The following is a 17,357-nucleotide window of genomic DNA, read 5'->3' as shown; positions in this document are numbered from 1 at the left end:
TTAAACATGGGACCCCTTTCAGTGCGTGGTCGGGTTTCCGTTTTTTTGTTTTGCCAAGTACGTGGATTATACAAAGAAGACAAGCAACACTGGATTATGTGAGTATAATTTTTTTCACAGGTACCCCGAGGATTCTACATGGAGAAGAGAACCGAGCCTCGTGTGAACATAGGTAAGTATGTATGTTTGGAGGTGTGCATGTATGTAATAAACTTATACTGTCACGGTGTGTGTGTTCTGTTTTTTGTTGGGTATTTTTTTAGTAGTAGTACTACAGGTACCAGCGGGCCCGGTTTTCCACCGCATGCTGGTACTTGTGGTTCTCCAAGTACCAGCTTGCGGGGGAGGCTTGCTGGGACTTGTAGTACTGCTACTAAAAACAATATTCTCATTTTTTACACAAGGCTATCAGCCCCCCATCCGCCGCCCTTGGATGGGGGGGACAGCCTCGGGCTTCACCCCTGGATTTAAGGGGTTCCCACTCCTCCAGGGTACCCCGGCCAGGGGTGACTAGTTGGGTATGTAATGCCAGGGCCGCCGGGACCACAATAAAAGTGTCCCCCGGCTGTGGCATTATGTACCTGGCTAGTGGAGCCCGGTGCTGGTTTAAGAAATACGGGGGACCCCTACGCTTTTTGTCCCCCGTATTTTTTGAACCAGGACCAGGCGCAGAGCCCGGTGCTGGTTGATGAAATATGGGGGAACCCCTGTCATTTTCCCCCCCATATTTTGTCAACCAGGACCGGCTCAAAGAGCCCGAGGCTGGTTGTGCTTAGGAGGGGGGACCCCACGCAATTTTTTTTTCTGTTTTTACACTAAACACACCCTTTCCCATAGATAACCATGCACAGATCTCACTGATCCGTGCATGGTTATCCAAACTCGACTGGAAAAAGCAGGTCTATTTTTTTTGCTGCTTTTTTTAACGATTCGCAAAAAAATAGACCCGCACTTGAGCACTCAGAGACTAACACCCAAATACGAATGAATTGTGAATACCCGTATTGTATGAAATAACAGCCGCGTTTGACCGATGGTCTATTCATTCGTATTTCAGAACTTTGCCGTTAAATCCATTACGAATAGACCAGAGACTGACGAGATTTGTGCTTGGTGAATTCCCGGATTGGGACGTTGAAAAAAAAAACACAAATCGGACAAACTCGATTTTTTAGTAAATATTGGCAAATGTTTAAGTAAAGTCTCTGGGTGCCCTGATAATGGTGTGGATATAGCAATCCAGCCTCATATAGATAATATAAAGCATCCGGCACTCCAATCAAACAGCCAAGCAATATGCCGGGTGCCCTCCTCTTGTTATGAAAAAGTATGGCAGAGTTACAGGCGGCACTCACGGACTCACTCAGAAACGACCAGGAACCTCAGGTCTGCATACAACGTTTCGGATTTTAATATCCTTCGTCAGGTAACAATACATACAATACATAAAAGCTTACCTTTATACCAAACAGATAATGTGAAAGTGCACGTGCAAACGAGACCCGAATCACCCCTGTACTTCCGCTGACGTCATCACTGTCAGACGGCGCCGGGCGGAAGACAAGAACACCATCACCATGGAGTCTGTTACCATGGGAACTGTATACAAGACAAATCACAGCGGTTTCAATACACAGAATGTAGGGGATACAAATCAGCACAAGCGTTACATTACAGTGTCATCAGTGATCATAGAAAACAATTAAGGGAGAGCATTTCATTTAGACCATTAGGGGCAATTGTATCTAAGAGGTGGATCCATCTAGCCTCACATTGTAAGAGCGCTCTGGCTCTATCACCACCCCTCCTATCCTCACAAACCTGGTCAAGTATTTTATAACGCAGGGATGAAAGTGTATGCCCCCTAGCCTTAAAATGTTTAGCGACCGGCTGGTCAACAATCTTGCCCTCCAAAGACTGTTTGATGGCACTGCGGTGCTGCGCCATTCGTTCCTTAAACTGGCAGACAGTCTTCCCTATATAATACAAACTGCAGGGGCATATAATGCAATATACAACGTGTTTGCTTGAGCAAGTTAATACATGCTTAATTTTAATTCTCCTGCCTGTATGAGGGTGGGCAATATAATCCCCGGTCTCTAGGTAAGAGCAGGTGGTGCAACCAAGGCACTTGTAATTGCCAGGTTTCCTTGTCATAAAGTGCTCAGTGCCTTTTTTAGATGTTCCTGAAATATCTGCATGAACTACATAATCCCTGATGTTTTTACCTCTAGTAAAGCAAGGGAGTAACTTGCGTCTAGATAGATCAGGTAAGTCAGGGTCAGATTGAATTACTGGCCAAATCCCCTTAGCAGTTGAAACCAGTTTTTTGGTGGCTACTGTGTAATTATTCACCCAAATGACCGAAGAATCAGCCTTGTTCTCCACAGAATGTGTGTCGGTGGTAAATTTAGGGGCTACTAATGCTTTGGATCTAGCTAATTGCAGATCCTTATTGTGGTACCCTCTCTCAAGAATTTTTTTTGTCATGGCTTCCACCTTCACAGTTTCATCGACGGTGTCACTGCAAATGCGGTGCACCCGAAGAAACTGGGAGTAAGGAAGCCCCCTCTTCAGAGAATCAGGACGATGACTGGCTGCTTGCAATAGATTGTTGCAATCAGTGGGCTTCTGATAGATGGAAGTTACAAACGTGGAGTCCCTGATGCTCACTTCTACATCTAAAAATTGTATCATCTCTTTCTGTATGTTGTACGTAAGCTTAATATTCGGATCTATGGAATTAATGTTCCTTATCATACTGTGAAGCATATCAATAGTCCCAATCCATAGAAAAAAGACGTCATCTATGAATCTGGTATACAAGGGAATGAAATCAACATTGCTTCTATCAAAAAACAACTTATCCTCTACAGAAAACATAAACGCATTAGCGTAAGTCGGTGCGACACACGCACCCATCGCACACCCTTGCTTCTGTAGAAAGAATTCATCATTAAAAATAAAGTAATTCCTCTTAAGTACCAAACCAAGCAGTTTTAAGAAAAATCCAATATCAGGACAGCCTGTGGTACAAAATAGATCTACTTATCTTAAGGATACGACCATGTTTTTGCAGAAACTTAGGGATTTTGGTGTGGTCCCTGGTGATTGCTAGTTATGTACAGCCGAGGTGGTGAGTTTGTACACCAATATTCCCCACAACAGGGGGATAGAAGCCATGCGGCTGCTCATAACCGACAATCCTCTATATAAGGGTCCTGATATTGGATTTTTCTTAAAACTGCTTGGTTTGGTACTTAAGAGGAATTACTTTATTTTTAATGATGAATTCTTTCTACAGAAGCAAGGGTGTGCGATGGGTGCGTGTGTCGCACCGACTTACGCTAATGCGTTTATGTTTTCTGTAGAGGATAAGTTGTTTTTTGATAGAAGCAATGTTGATTTCATTCCCTTGTATACCAGATTCATAGATGACGTCTTTTTTCTATGGATTGGGACTATTGATATGCTTCACAGTATGATGAGGAACATTAATTCCATAGATCCGAATATTAAGTTTACGTACAACATACAGAAAGAGATGATACAATTTTTAGATGTAGAAGTGAGCATCAGGGACTCCACGTTTGTAACTTCCATCTATCAGAAGCCCACTGATTGCAACAATTTATTGCAAGCAGCCAGTCATCGTCCTGATTCTCTGAAGAGGGGGCTTCCTTACTCCCAGTTTCTTCGGGTGCACCGCATTTGCAGTGACACCGTCGATGAAACTGTGAAGATGGAAGCCATGACAAAAAAAATTCTTGAGAGAGGGTACCACAGTAAGGATCTGCAATTAGCTAGATCCAAAGCATTAGTAGCCCCTAAATTTTCCACCGACACACGTTCTGTGAAGAACAAGGCTGATTCTTTGGTCATTTGGGTGAATAATTACACAGTAGCCACCAAAAAACTGGTTTCAACTGCTAAGGGGATTTGGCCAGTAATTCAATCTGACCCTGACTTACCTGATCTATCTAGACGCAAGTTACTCCCTTGCTATACTAGTGGTAAAAACATCAGGGATTATGTAGTTCATGCAGATATTTCAGGAACATCTAAAAAAGGCACTGAGCACTTTATGACAAGGAAACCTGGCAATTACAAGTGCCTTGGTTGCACCACCTGCTCTTACCTAGAGACCGGGGATTATATTGCCCACCCTCATACGGGCAGGAGAATTAAAATTAAGCATGTATTAACTTGCTCAAGCAAACACGTTGTATATTGCATTATATGCCCCTGCAGTTTGTATTATATAGGGAAGACTGTCTGCCAGTTTAAGGAACGAATGGTGCAGCACCGCAGTGCCATCAAACAGTCTTTGGAGGGCAAGATTGTTGACCAGCCGGTCGCTAAACATTTTAAGGCTAGGGGGCATACACTTTCATCCCTGCGTTATAAAATACTTGACCAGGTTTGTGAGGATAGGAGGGGTGGTGATAGAGCCAGAGCGCTCCTACAATGTGAGGCTAGATGGATCCACCTCTTAGATACAATTGCCCCTAATGGTCTAAATGAAATGCTCTCCCTTAATTGTTTTCTATGATCACTGATGACACTGTAATGTAACGCTTGTGCTGATTTGTATCCCCTACATTCTGTGTATTGAAACAGCTGTGATTTGTCTTGTATACAGTTCCCATGGTAACAGACTCCATGGTGATGGTGTTCTTGTCTTCCGCCCGGCGCCGTCTGACAGTGATGACGTCAGCGGAAGTACAGGGGTGATTCGGGTCTCGTTTGCACGTGCACTTTCACATTATCTGTTTGGTATAAAGGTAAGCTTTTATGTATTGTATGTATTGTTACCTAACGAAGGCTATTAAAATCCGAAACGTTGTACGCAGACCTGGGGTTCCTGGTCGTTTCTGAGTGAGTCCGTGAATGCCGCCTGTAACTCTGCCATACTTTTTCATAACAAGAGGGGGGCACCCGGCATATTGCTTGGCTGTTTGATTGGAGTGCCGGATGCTTTATATGATCTATATATATATATATATATATATATATATTTATTATTTTATATATATATATATATATATATATATATATTATCTCACCACTCGGCGGCACTCCGGACAAATAAATAGAGACTACAAGGTCATCTTGGATTAAATCAACGTTTCAGTGCTCGGCGGCACTTTTATCAAGATTATCAGACAGCATAAGAAACCATTGTGTATACACCATATAAATAGCATCAGTGAAACCACACGTTACACGTCAAGTCCCACCCCACTCCCAATCATCGTGGTGCCGGGCATGACGTGCAGGCAGCTGAATTGAATAAACTTTTACATTGAATGCACATTGTAGAAATCACAGTGACAAAAGACATAGAAATCAAAAAAGTCACACATAAATACAAATAACACATCTAAATAAAACACGTGAAAAATAACAAGAATAAAAACCAATGACAAGCACTAGACTTTTAAAGCAGATAATTCATCCTACACCTTCAAAAAATTTATAGCACCACGTCTTTCAAGACGGAGTGCCTGTGCATTTTAAATTTATAACCTCCATATAATCTGAATCAATTCCTTACCTATAGTAAACTTACAAACTAACATTATATAGGTCCATAAACAACAGTGTAACAACGGGCAGGAATCTCTTTATCACAGATAGCAGTGTAGTCCTAAGGACTCATTTAACCCTCGAGGGGAAAGTGTCCCTAACCTTTCAATCCACTGTGTCTCACGCTGTAACAGCAGTTTTTTTCTATCACCTCCTCTACTAAGGACAGGTATATGATCAATCATTCTGTATTTAATTGCTGTTATATTATGTTTAGCAATTGCATAGTGGCGGGCTAGAGGCTGTTCACTAGTGCCTTTGAGAATTGCGGCTTTAATGGCCGATCTATGGAGTGCCATTCTCTCTTTAAATTGGCGCTCCGTCTTCACAATATATTGTAAAGAACACGGGCAAGTGATCACATAGATCACATATTGGCTTGAACAGGTGAGGTGATGCCTAATAAAAAACTTTTTACCAGAATAACGATGATTAAATACGGCACCTGTCTGTAAAAATCCACATGTAGTGCAATTCGGGCAGCGAAAACAACCATGTTTAGGAGATCCCCAAAATGTTGTACCCCTTAATGTATTGCCACCCATACCTGTGATATCTGTACGAACCAAAAATTTTTTTAGATTCTTACCCCTACGGTAACAAGGCATCAGTGAAGAATTATACAAGTTTAACTCGCTATCTGTCTGTACAAGGGGCCATAGCTTCTTAGCCGTTTTAGTCACAAGTGGACTTAAATGGGTATATGTATTAGGCCACACGAAAGGTTTAGTGGCCTTAGTTGCCTTCTTGTTACAAACTAGCAACTTATCAATGGGTACTGCTAAGGCTTTGCGTTTCATCAAATCAAGTTTCTTGGGACAATAACCTCTCTCCAAGAATTTTTTATACATTAAATCAACCTGAACCAAAGCTTCAGTTCTATTACTAGAGATACGTAATACCCTTAAAAATTGACTATAAGGCAAAGAATCTTTCAACGCCTTGGGGTGTGCACTTGAAGCCAACAATAAATTGTTTCTGTCAGTAGCTTTCGTAAATAATGACGTCTCCAAAACGTCACCCTTTCTTGTGATGGTTACATCAAGATAATTCACTGTATCTCTGCTGAGCTGGTAAGTAAATTTAACCGGGCTGTTAGACTGATTATGTTCTTCTATCAAAGCCACAAACTCACTTTCCAACCCCTGCCACAAGATGAGCACATCATCTATGTAGCGAAAATATGCTAGAATTTAATGCAATTAAATACAGAATGATTGATCATATACCTGTCCTTAGTAGAGGAGGTGATAGAAAAAAACTGCTGTTACAGCGTGAGACACAGTGGATTGAAAGGTTAGGGACACTTTCCCCTCGAGGGTTAAATGAGTCCTTAGGACTACACCGCTATCTGTGATAAAGAGATTCCTGCCCGTTGTTACACTGTTGTTTATGGACCTATATAATGTTAGTTTGTAAGTTTACTATAGGTAAGGAATTGATTCAGATTATATGGAGGTTATAAATTTAAAATGCACAGGCACTCCGTCTTGAAAGACGTGGTGCTATAAATTTTTTGAAGGTGTAGGATGAATTATCTGCTTTAAAAGTCTAGTGCTTGTCATTGGTTTTTATTCTTGTTATTTTTCACGTGTTTTATTTAGATGTGTTATTTGTATTTATGTGTGACTTTTTTGATTTTTATGTCTTTTGTCACTGTGATTTCTACAATGTGTATTCAATGTAAAAGTTTATTCAATTCAGCTGCCTGCACGTCATGCCCGGCACCACGATGATTGGGAGTGGGGTGGGACTTGACGTGTAACGTGTGGTTTCACTGATGCTATTTATATGGTGTATACACAATGGTTTCTTATGCTGTCTGATAATCCTGATAAAAGTGCCGCGAGCACTGAAACGTTGATTTAATCCAAGATGACCTTGTAGTCTCTATTTATTTGTCCGGAGTGCCGCCGAGTGGTGAGATAATATTTTGGGCCGCTGCAACACGGTCATCACGGAGGGCACCTGGCAAGTTTTGCTGTGGGATAATTTGAGTGCCGGATTTGGTGGATGTATATATATATATATATATATATATATATATATATACACAACAAATCTGAGGGCGCTAATGACTTATTAATCTATTACAGACAATCACAATGATTTAAAAATGTATTCATAAAGCAGAATGCTATCTCCATTTCATAATGTCAATAACATTATCACCATACAGGATGGATATTCAATCAGACATGTATAGATTCCAATATACACCAATTAGGTTTGATCAGATGCAGAACCCAGTTCCAATATGCACCAAATAGGTTTGATCAGATGTAGAACCCTACATCTGATCAAACCTATTTGGTGCATATTGGAACTGGGTTCTGCATCTGATCAAACCTAATTGGTGTATATTGGAATCTATACATGTCTGATTGAATATCCATCCTGTATGGTGATAATGTTATTGACATTATGAAATGGAGATAGCATTCTGTTTTATGAATACATTTTTAAATCATTGTGATTGTCTGTAATAGATTAATAAGTCATTAGCGCCCTCAGATTTGTTGTGTATGTATTATTTTTGAATCCTTGCTGACGAGGGATTCTTCTAGAGGTGCTGCTTATATATCCTGAGCGCAATTTGGTACCATTTTTGTATTTTTATATATATATACATATATATATATATATATATATATATATATACAGTTGTGCTCATAAGTTTACATACCCTAGCAGAATTTGTGATTTTCTGGCCATTTGTCAGAGAATATGAATGATAACTCACAAACTTTTCTTTCACTCATGGTTAGTGGTTGGGTGAAGGCATTTATTGTCAAACAACAGTGTTTACTCTTTTTAAATCATAATGACAACAGAAACTACCCAAATGACCCTGATCAAAAGTTTACATACCCTGGACATTTTGGCCTGATAACATGCACACAAGTTGACACAAACGGATTTGAATGGCTATGTGAATGCCAAATTGTTTCCTTACAAATATTTAAAATGCCCGCTCTAATATATATTGTAGACGCCTGCACATCTTATTACCATTTGCCATGAATGTGCGCTGTACATCGCAAAACACTGCATCCCATAAAAGAAAACAATACACCCACACATTATCTGAGTTCCAAAGCTCATTGATGTATATATTTGTTATTAAAAGGATATGTATTCAATATATCACAATGTACAGTATACACATAATTACATGATTACAATTTATACAGTAAGCAGTTAATACATACAGTTACAGTTACAGGCCAGCGATACAATTACCATATCTTTCTCTTAATATATCCGTCCCTCCATATCTCTCCCTCTCTCTCTGTGTAAAATCATGCAGGCACTCCATCATCGTCTGATACAAAAACAGCAACTGACCTCCTGTGTGATCAACAATGTGTTATCTAGTTTTTGGGGGAGGGGACTTTCTCATTCATGATGAGTCACTAGTCTATTCGTGTGCTGAAGAGGTTCAACCTTGGGGACATCCAAAGGGCTGGCCTGAGCTTCCTGTCCACTACCTGTTTGGAATATCTGTTGTTCTAATAAAAGTGATTTTACCTTTCATACATTTAATCATAACTATTTGTTGCAATGTCCTACAACTTAATAACAAGTATCAAATGAATCTACACATTAATCTGGTTGCTTAAATACCAAATATGACAGGTGTATCTGGCTTCGTTCAAATAATACACATACATGACATTACTTCATTATATAATTTTAAATCATCATGATGTCTGGCGCTTGATATTATTATAATTATGTACTGCATGAAATAAGTGTCGAATCCATCTCTGTGGCATGTCCTTGTAAATGCGTGTGTTACCATATATTGCTGTGCTCGCTGCGCGTATTTGCAAGTATAGCGACTCATAATGTGTGTAGTTTGTATGTTCTTTTTATGTAATATTTTTGACTTTGGCAGCTACTAAAGGTAACCATCCTCACCTGTGATCTGTTTGCTTGTAATCAGTGTGTGTGTATAAAAGGTCAGTGAGTTTCTGGACTCCTGAAAGACCCTTGCATCTTTCATCCAGAGCTGCACTGACGTGTCTGGATTCTGAGTCATGGGGAAAGCAAAATAATTGTTAAAGGATCTGTGGGAAAAGGTAATTGAACTGTATAAAACAGGAAAGGGATATAAAAAGATATCCAAGAAATTGAGAATGCCAATCAGCAGTGTTCAAACTCTAATTAAGAAGTGGAAAATGAGGGATTCTGTGGAATCCAAATCACGGTCAGGTAGACCAACAAAAATTTCAGCCACAACTGCCAGGAAAATTGTTCGGGATGCAAAGAAAAATCCACAAATAACTTCAGCTGAAATACAGGACTCTCTGAAAAAAAAGTGGTGTGGTTATTTCAAGATGCACAATAAGGAGGCATTTGAAGTAAAATGGGCTGCATGGTCGAGTCGCCAGAAGAAAGCCATTACTACGCAAATGCCACAAAGCATCCCACTTACAATACTCCAAACAGCACAGAGACAAGCCTCAAAACTTCTGGAACAAAGTCATTTGGAGTGATGAGACCAAAATTTAACTTTTTGGCCACAACCATAAACGTTACATTTGGAGAGGAGTCAACAAGACCTATGATGAAAGGTACACCATTCCTACTGTGAAACACGGAGGTGGATCGCTGATGTTTTGGGGATGTGTGAGCTACAAAGGCACTGGAAACTTGGTCAAAATTGATGGCAAGATGAATGCAGCATGTTATCAGAAAATACTGGAGAAAAAATTGCACTCATCAGCCTGGAAGCTGCGCATGGGACGTACTTGGACGTTCCAACATGACAATGATCCAAAACACAAGGCCAAGTCGACCTGTCATTGGCTACAGCAGAATAAAGTGAAGGTTCTGTAGTGGCCATCTCAGTCTCCTGACCTCAAAATCATTGAGCCACTCTGGGGAGATTTCAAACGTGCAGTTCATGCAAGACAACCCAAGAATTTACAGGAACTTGAGACTTTTTGCCAAGAAGAATGGGCAGCTTTACCATCTAAGAAAATAAAGAGCCTCATCCACAACTACCACAAAAGACTTCAAGCTGTCATTGATGTTAAAGGGGGCAATACATGGTATTAAGAACTGGGGTATGTAAACTTTTGATCAGGGTCATTTGGGTAGTTTCTGTTGTCATTATGATTTAAAAAGAGTAAACACAGATGTTTGACAATAAATTGCTTCACCCAACCACTAACCATGAGGGAAAGAAAAGTTTGTGAGTTATCATTCATATTCTCTGACAAATGGCCAGAAAATCACAAATTCTGCTAGGGTATGTAAACTTATGAGCACAACTGTATATATATATATATATATATATATGTGTGTGTAACTGTGTATACTAATTGATAAAGCTAAATATTTATCGTATATAAAACCCTTTATGAGGTCTAAGAACACTGTACGCTATTTACGTATGAAGTACCGTAAGGGTACGCTCGTTGCGTAACAATCGCTTAGCCGTAGTCGAGACGCTCAAGCGTCACGTTCGCTCACGGCCAAGAGATCACAGGCAGGCACGCTATTGGCTGCTGACTAACGTAATGATTCGCTATAGCGTAGCGGACGCTCGGGACCACGAGGAGATCACCAGCGGCGCTGACGCTCACAATGTTAAACCTTTGTATCTAAACCATAAACAGTGTAATATGTTGTAAAACCTTAGTGTAATGATAGAGTGTAAATGCAACACAGTATAACCTTATTACCTTTAAAGCTGTTCTAGCGTCACCGACGCTCTGAGAATACTTAACACTATAAGAAATACACAGATACCTGGGCTTAGGGTCCAACGCCTAATATATATATTACGAATGATATACTTGCAAAAGAATTAATACAAATACAAATCATACACTACAATATAACATAGACTACCTAACCAGATAACTACACAGGAAATACAATACAATTACTATTTAAGGGAAAATAAGAGAGAAAGAGGAGAAGAGAGAGAGAAAGAGAAATTGGCCCACAATAACAAGAAGATCAATATAGTTGCGGAGAAACACTTACGCACAAGGGGAAACGATCGCATGCGCCTCGATATCCAGCTCCCGATTATCAGCTATGAGAACCGTTGAAGAGAGTGAACTGGATATGGTCGGCCTGCCTATTTATGCCCCACACACAATACAATTCAATGGTCCCTACAATCTCATTGTTCATTGGACACAGGAATTCGGCTTCGCATTATAACAAAAGGTCATAGGTTGATTCATACAGGTGGGCTGTGACTGCTTCCAACTGTTCAGGTGGGTGGGATACTGGGTTTCCCGCCGCATGACTAAATAAGAACAAATAATAGTAAATGGACATAAACTTCTTATGTCCATAACTATTCGCATGAGCGATTAATCCGCTCCAAACCAACACCGGAATATTGCTATTTAAATACTCTTCCGATGGGTACCAAACACCACTGTATGACCCCTGTTAGACCCTTCGTACAATACAAAGAGGGATCCCTCTGTTCAGGAACATGCTATGTTAACTAAACTTTCAGAATCTATCAAAGGGACCATGATCTACAAAATACATTATATAGTGAAAATATGTAATGATTGAGTCGCACGCTACGATCACATAAACTCTACCGTAAATACGCATACCGTGCGCCTGCGGGTGCCCGCGACTGTGAGTATGCGCACGTACGGAAGAGCGTACGCATGCGCAGCACGGACCTGTGTGAGGTGCAAATATGGTAGTGTGCATAGAGATATTTTTCTGACTTTGACAGTCCACCCTTTGGCAGTCAACAATAACTGCCACCTTCTAAAACATTTCAAAAAGAGAAAAATATATGTCAGGGGTTAATACATTTACATGGTTGGGTAGGGGAGGAGAGGAGAAGGTAGGAAAAGGGTATGACCTAGTAAGATAGCAGAAGCATGTGTGTATGAATCCGTGCTTGGGGGTCATGTATCATCGTGCCGTACGTGTTTTAAATCAAGCTTCGAGGTATTGCGAAGTATACATTTGAATTCCTTCTTATCCCGTGGTACGGGTCTGTGGATGGGCTGTCAAACTTTACCGAGCTCTTTTCGGCTTTGGTTGTAACAAAATGGGGGAGCACATTTTAGTTGATGATACATGAATGGGGGAGATATGTGATTGCTGATATCTGTGCCTGTATTCCCTATCGACTATGTGTGTCATTACCTGAGGGTTGTAGAAATGAAGAAAAGACATAATTACGGTAAATGCAGTGGTATTCTATGTCAGGTAAATGTACATTCGTCGATTGAGGTCTTGTATGGTGTCTGTTGAATGCAGTCTTCTTTGTGCTTTTGCCCATAAGGTGCGAGCAAAAGCTGTCAATGTCCATGGATTTACAAAAGTGTTGGGCTAGCGTAATTTTAAAATTTCTAGGGAAACTGGGGATCCATGGCATAGTTCATCAAAAATCTGTGTATCAGGTTGTCAAAACTTCTTCTTTAATCCCTCTGTTGTCTGTATATCGGCTCATCAAATTCCTCGTCCAAGTGGGTCTTTTTACCTCGGAGGAAACGGAAAAACAGGTGAAAGAAACGGACCGTAGAAATCGCATTTTCATCCCATCATTGTTTCTACATTTGGGTCATAAATCAAATCCATTGGAATTACAGTTTCCTCACTCCTTAAACTCATTACCCTAGTACGACGATTGCACCTCATTAAAGCCTGACCGCATCTAAATATCAAACCAATCGTTATGATAACACCTAAGATACATAGGAGAAACTTCCCAACATCCATTATGACTCCTTGAGCCCAGTCTCCTAAACCAGAGAACCAATTTTGCGGGTTCAACCATGACACCCAACCAGTCAGCTCATTACCTACAGCAGCAAGAGTGAGATTGTGTCTCCTGCGAAATTCCCACTTCAGTTGGAGAATATCGTCCATCTTTTGGTCTATGACCTCGACCGGGTCCTCGGTGCTATTCGTAATATATGTGCAACATTTCACGCCGTATTGTGTTGCCAGTGTGACACAATATCCGCCTGTCACTGCTGTGAGGTAATTAAGAACCATTCTATGCTGTACCAGTTCTGTTTTATAAGCTTGAAGTTCCCTTCCAGTATACCTAAACGTGTCATCATACATTTCAGTGATATTATATAACAAATTGGCGAGCGCAGATATGTATTTATAATTCAACACTCCTCTAGCGGTGCGAGTGATATCTAACGCGATTAGAAACTGAATCCCGGTGGATTCATGGATCATGTCAGAGGCCGGATGCTCTGTTCTTTCTATCAGGTGCCGTTTAACTACGTGCTCGTAATGGGTGTGAGTATAAGGAGTTTGGGCAACACGGTGTATGTCTTTCATTTTGTCATGTGATACAGTCATTACTTCAGGCAGTACTTTTCCAATATAACACAATCCTTCAGAGTTTGGGGCAAGCCACTTATACGCCTTTCTCCCGCATATGAAATATGCATCATCGGGGAGAACATATGGGACGGAGTAGGACATAACCATATTACACACCTTCCATGTGAAATCTCCTAACCCTAATTCTTCCATCTGCTTAGTACACGTATCAGGTTGTACGATATGTGCACAGTATCCTGGTGATACCTCTCCAACTCTCGTAATCCTATTTCCTAAGGTATACCTATACCGGAAAGATTTTCCTCTACTGGCTATGTGGCGTATAAGCTCTGTATCTGTAGGCATTCTATCTGCTCTATGCAAAAAGGTCATGGTTTGATTACTCCATGACACTTCCCAATTTCCCGGCTTTCGGGGATTGGAGATGTTAAAACATAATAGGGACCTATCCACATGGTATTGGTGGAGCTTCAAACTAGGAGGGCTGGAGATATTAAACCTCCTGTCCACCGGTCTCCCACCACTTAACTCAAGTACCTCCCCTAACGTTAAAGGAAATGGTACTAGCCCTGATTTGCTATGACCTTGAGGTACTTGAGAGCATACCCCACAATCTGTTTTATTTAACACACTACCCACTAAGGAGTGATAGTCACTCAATGGATGCCGGTCCATATGGATATTAAAACTGGATTGGCATTTCTTTATGCACCCATCCTCAATGACATTGTTACAGAGCCGACAGATACAGTTTTCTTCAGCTAACAATCCTTCACAATTCCTTCTATGGTCAATGCTATCGGATCGTTTTCTGATACTCGCCTTTGCTTGTTGATTATGTTGTTCTTGGAAAACTACGCCTCCATCTCTGTCATCAGAACCCATTCCAGAACCTCTCTCGGCCTCCATGGTACTCTCGCCGGAACAGACTGCTCTGGTAAACATCATGGTCAACAGGAAAATCCGGATCACAGTCTCTTGGGGCAAGTCCATCTTGTAGGAGGAAACGGAGAAGAATGAGAAGGGGGAAAAAAATTAATTTGAGGGAGAGGGGATGGGAAGTTGGAGAAAAACAATAAAAGGGAACAGGGGATCGACAACTGCTTTTGGTCTTGTGATTTTCAATGCTCAGGTGCCGCCTCAATCCTCCTGGAACAGACACTCCAGTGATACAACCTCTACCGTCTGTTCCTTGTCACGGGACCTCTCTGGATCAGCAACCTTCTTACAGTGGGACGAATGAACCCAAGTCTCTCTCTCAGCAACCTTCAATGCTGTAGTGCTAGTCAATAAGACCTGGTATGGTCCTTCCCATCTGTCAATAAGGCAACCTGAGCGTAGAAAATTCCGTATCATTACATAATCCCCAGGTTCAATGTCATGACAATTACTATCTGGTAAATCAGGAATCACCAACTTCAAATTATCATTTTGATTCCTTAACTGTTTACTCATGTTAATCAAGTATTTTACAGTCACTTCATTGTTACACTTCAAATCATCCTGAGGGTTAATCATAACGTGCGGTTGTCGACCAAACAAGATTTCAAAGGGAGACAGATTTAGAGGGGACCTGGGAGTGGTTCTGATGCTGTACAGTACAATGGGTAAAGCTTCTGGCCATGTCAATCCTGTCTCTGCCATCACTTTACTCAGTTTATTTTTAATAGTGCTGTTCACTCTTTCCACTTTCGCACTCGCCTGTGGACGGTATGGAGTGTGCAGCTTGCTATCAATTCCCATCAATTTACACATTCCTTGAAAGACATCACCTGTAAAATGGGTACCCCTATCACTTTCGATAATTCTAGGGATACCATATCTACATACAAATTCCTGCACAATTTTCTTAGCAGTAAACATAGCGGTATTTGTGGCCGCTGGAAATGCTTCGACCCAATTTGAGAAAACATCTATACAAACAAGTACATATTTCAAATTTCGACAAGGGGGTAATTGAATAAAGTCAATCTGTATTACCTGGAAAGGGCCGCCGGCAGGTGGGATATGAGATGGTTCTGTAGGTATTGCCTTTCCGATGTTCTTTCTCAGACAGGTAAGGCATGACATTGCCCTTTTACTCGCATGAGATGAAAATCCTGGGGCACACCAATATGCTCTTACCAACTTGCACATCCCTTCCTTGCCCAGATGAGTCAGCCCGTGAGCTGCCTCAGCTAAACATGGAAGGTATGCTCTGGGGGCCACTGGTTTACCGTGTCCATCCGTCCAGAGTCCTGAGGACTCCTGACCATATCCTTTTGCCTTCCAGACTGCCTTTTCCTGTGTGGAACACAAATTTTGCATCTCACACAACTTCTGTGTGTTGATGGTATTAAATACCATCAGTTGTGTGGTGTCTGTCTGTCTGGGGGTAGCAGCTGCTAATTTAGCAGCTTCGTCTGCTCGGCTGTTACCAAGTGATACTGGGTCTTGGCTATATGTGTGTGCTTTACATTTGATAACAGCCACTCTGTCGGGTTCCTGTATCGCTGTTAGAAGCCTTTTTATGTGAGCTGCATGCGCTACCGGTGTACCAGCTGCCGTCATGAAATTTCTGAGGCGCCATAGGGCTCCGAAATCATGGACTACCCCGAATGCGTATCTAGAATCGGTGTAGATATTGGCTGATTTGCCCTTAGCCAATTCACATGCTCTGGTTAGGGCGACCAGTTCAGCAACCTGGGCTGAGTGAGGTGGACCTAGCGGTTCCGCTTCTATGGTGCCTTGGTCATCTACGACTGTGTATCTAGTACACAAGTCTCCCGAGTCTGACTGTCTATGACAACTACCGTCCGTGTAGAACGTAAGTTCTACATCTTCCAGTGGGTTGTCACTGATGTCAGGCCTTGCGGTAAAATTTTGGGTCAAATATTCCATACAATCATGTGTGTCTTCCTTTGTATTAAATTCTCCTTCCCCACCACTCTTATCCTCCACCCTTTGTGCCTGTCCAGGCACACCTGGGAGATATGTTGCAGGATTTAATGCACTGCATCTCCTTATGGTGATGTTTACGGGGGCCATTAGTGCCAATTCCCATCTTGTAAACCGCGCTGATGAGACGTGTCTGGTTTGGGCAGAATTTAACAAGACTGACACTGCATGTGGTGTATGAATTGTGAGGTTGTGACCTAGCACGACGTCTTCGCTTTTCGTTACTAGCAATGCTATCGCAGCAACGCTTCGCAAGCATGTGGGGAGGGATCGCGCTACCGTATCTAGCTGAGCGCTGTAATATGCTACTGGCCTGCTGGCATCACCGTGCTTTTGGGTTAGTACGCCTGCCGCGCAACCAGCACTTTCTGTTCCGTATAGTTCAAAGGGTTTCCCATAGTCTGGCATACCTAATGCTGGTGCCTGCGTTAGGCACTGTTTAAGTCTCTCAAATGCTGTCTCAGACTCGTCTGTATGCGAAATCCGATCAGGTTTGTTTGAGGAGACCATCTCCTGCAAGG

This window comes from Pseudophryne corroboree, chromosome 2 (assembly GCF_028390025.1).
Source record: "Pseudophryne corroboree isolate aPseCor3 chromosome 2, aPseCor3.hap2, whole genome shotgun sequence".
NCBI classification, from domain to species: domain Eukaryota; kingdom Metazoa; phylum Chordata; class Amphibia; order Anura; family Myobatrachidae; genus Pseudophryne; species Pseudophryne corroboree.
The sequence above is the reverse complement of the archived record's forward strand: the minus strand, read 5'-3'. Positions refer to the sequence as shown.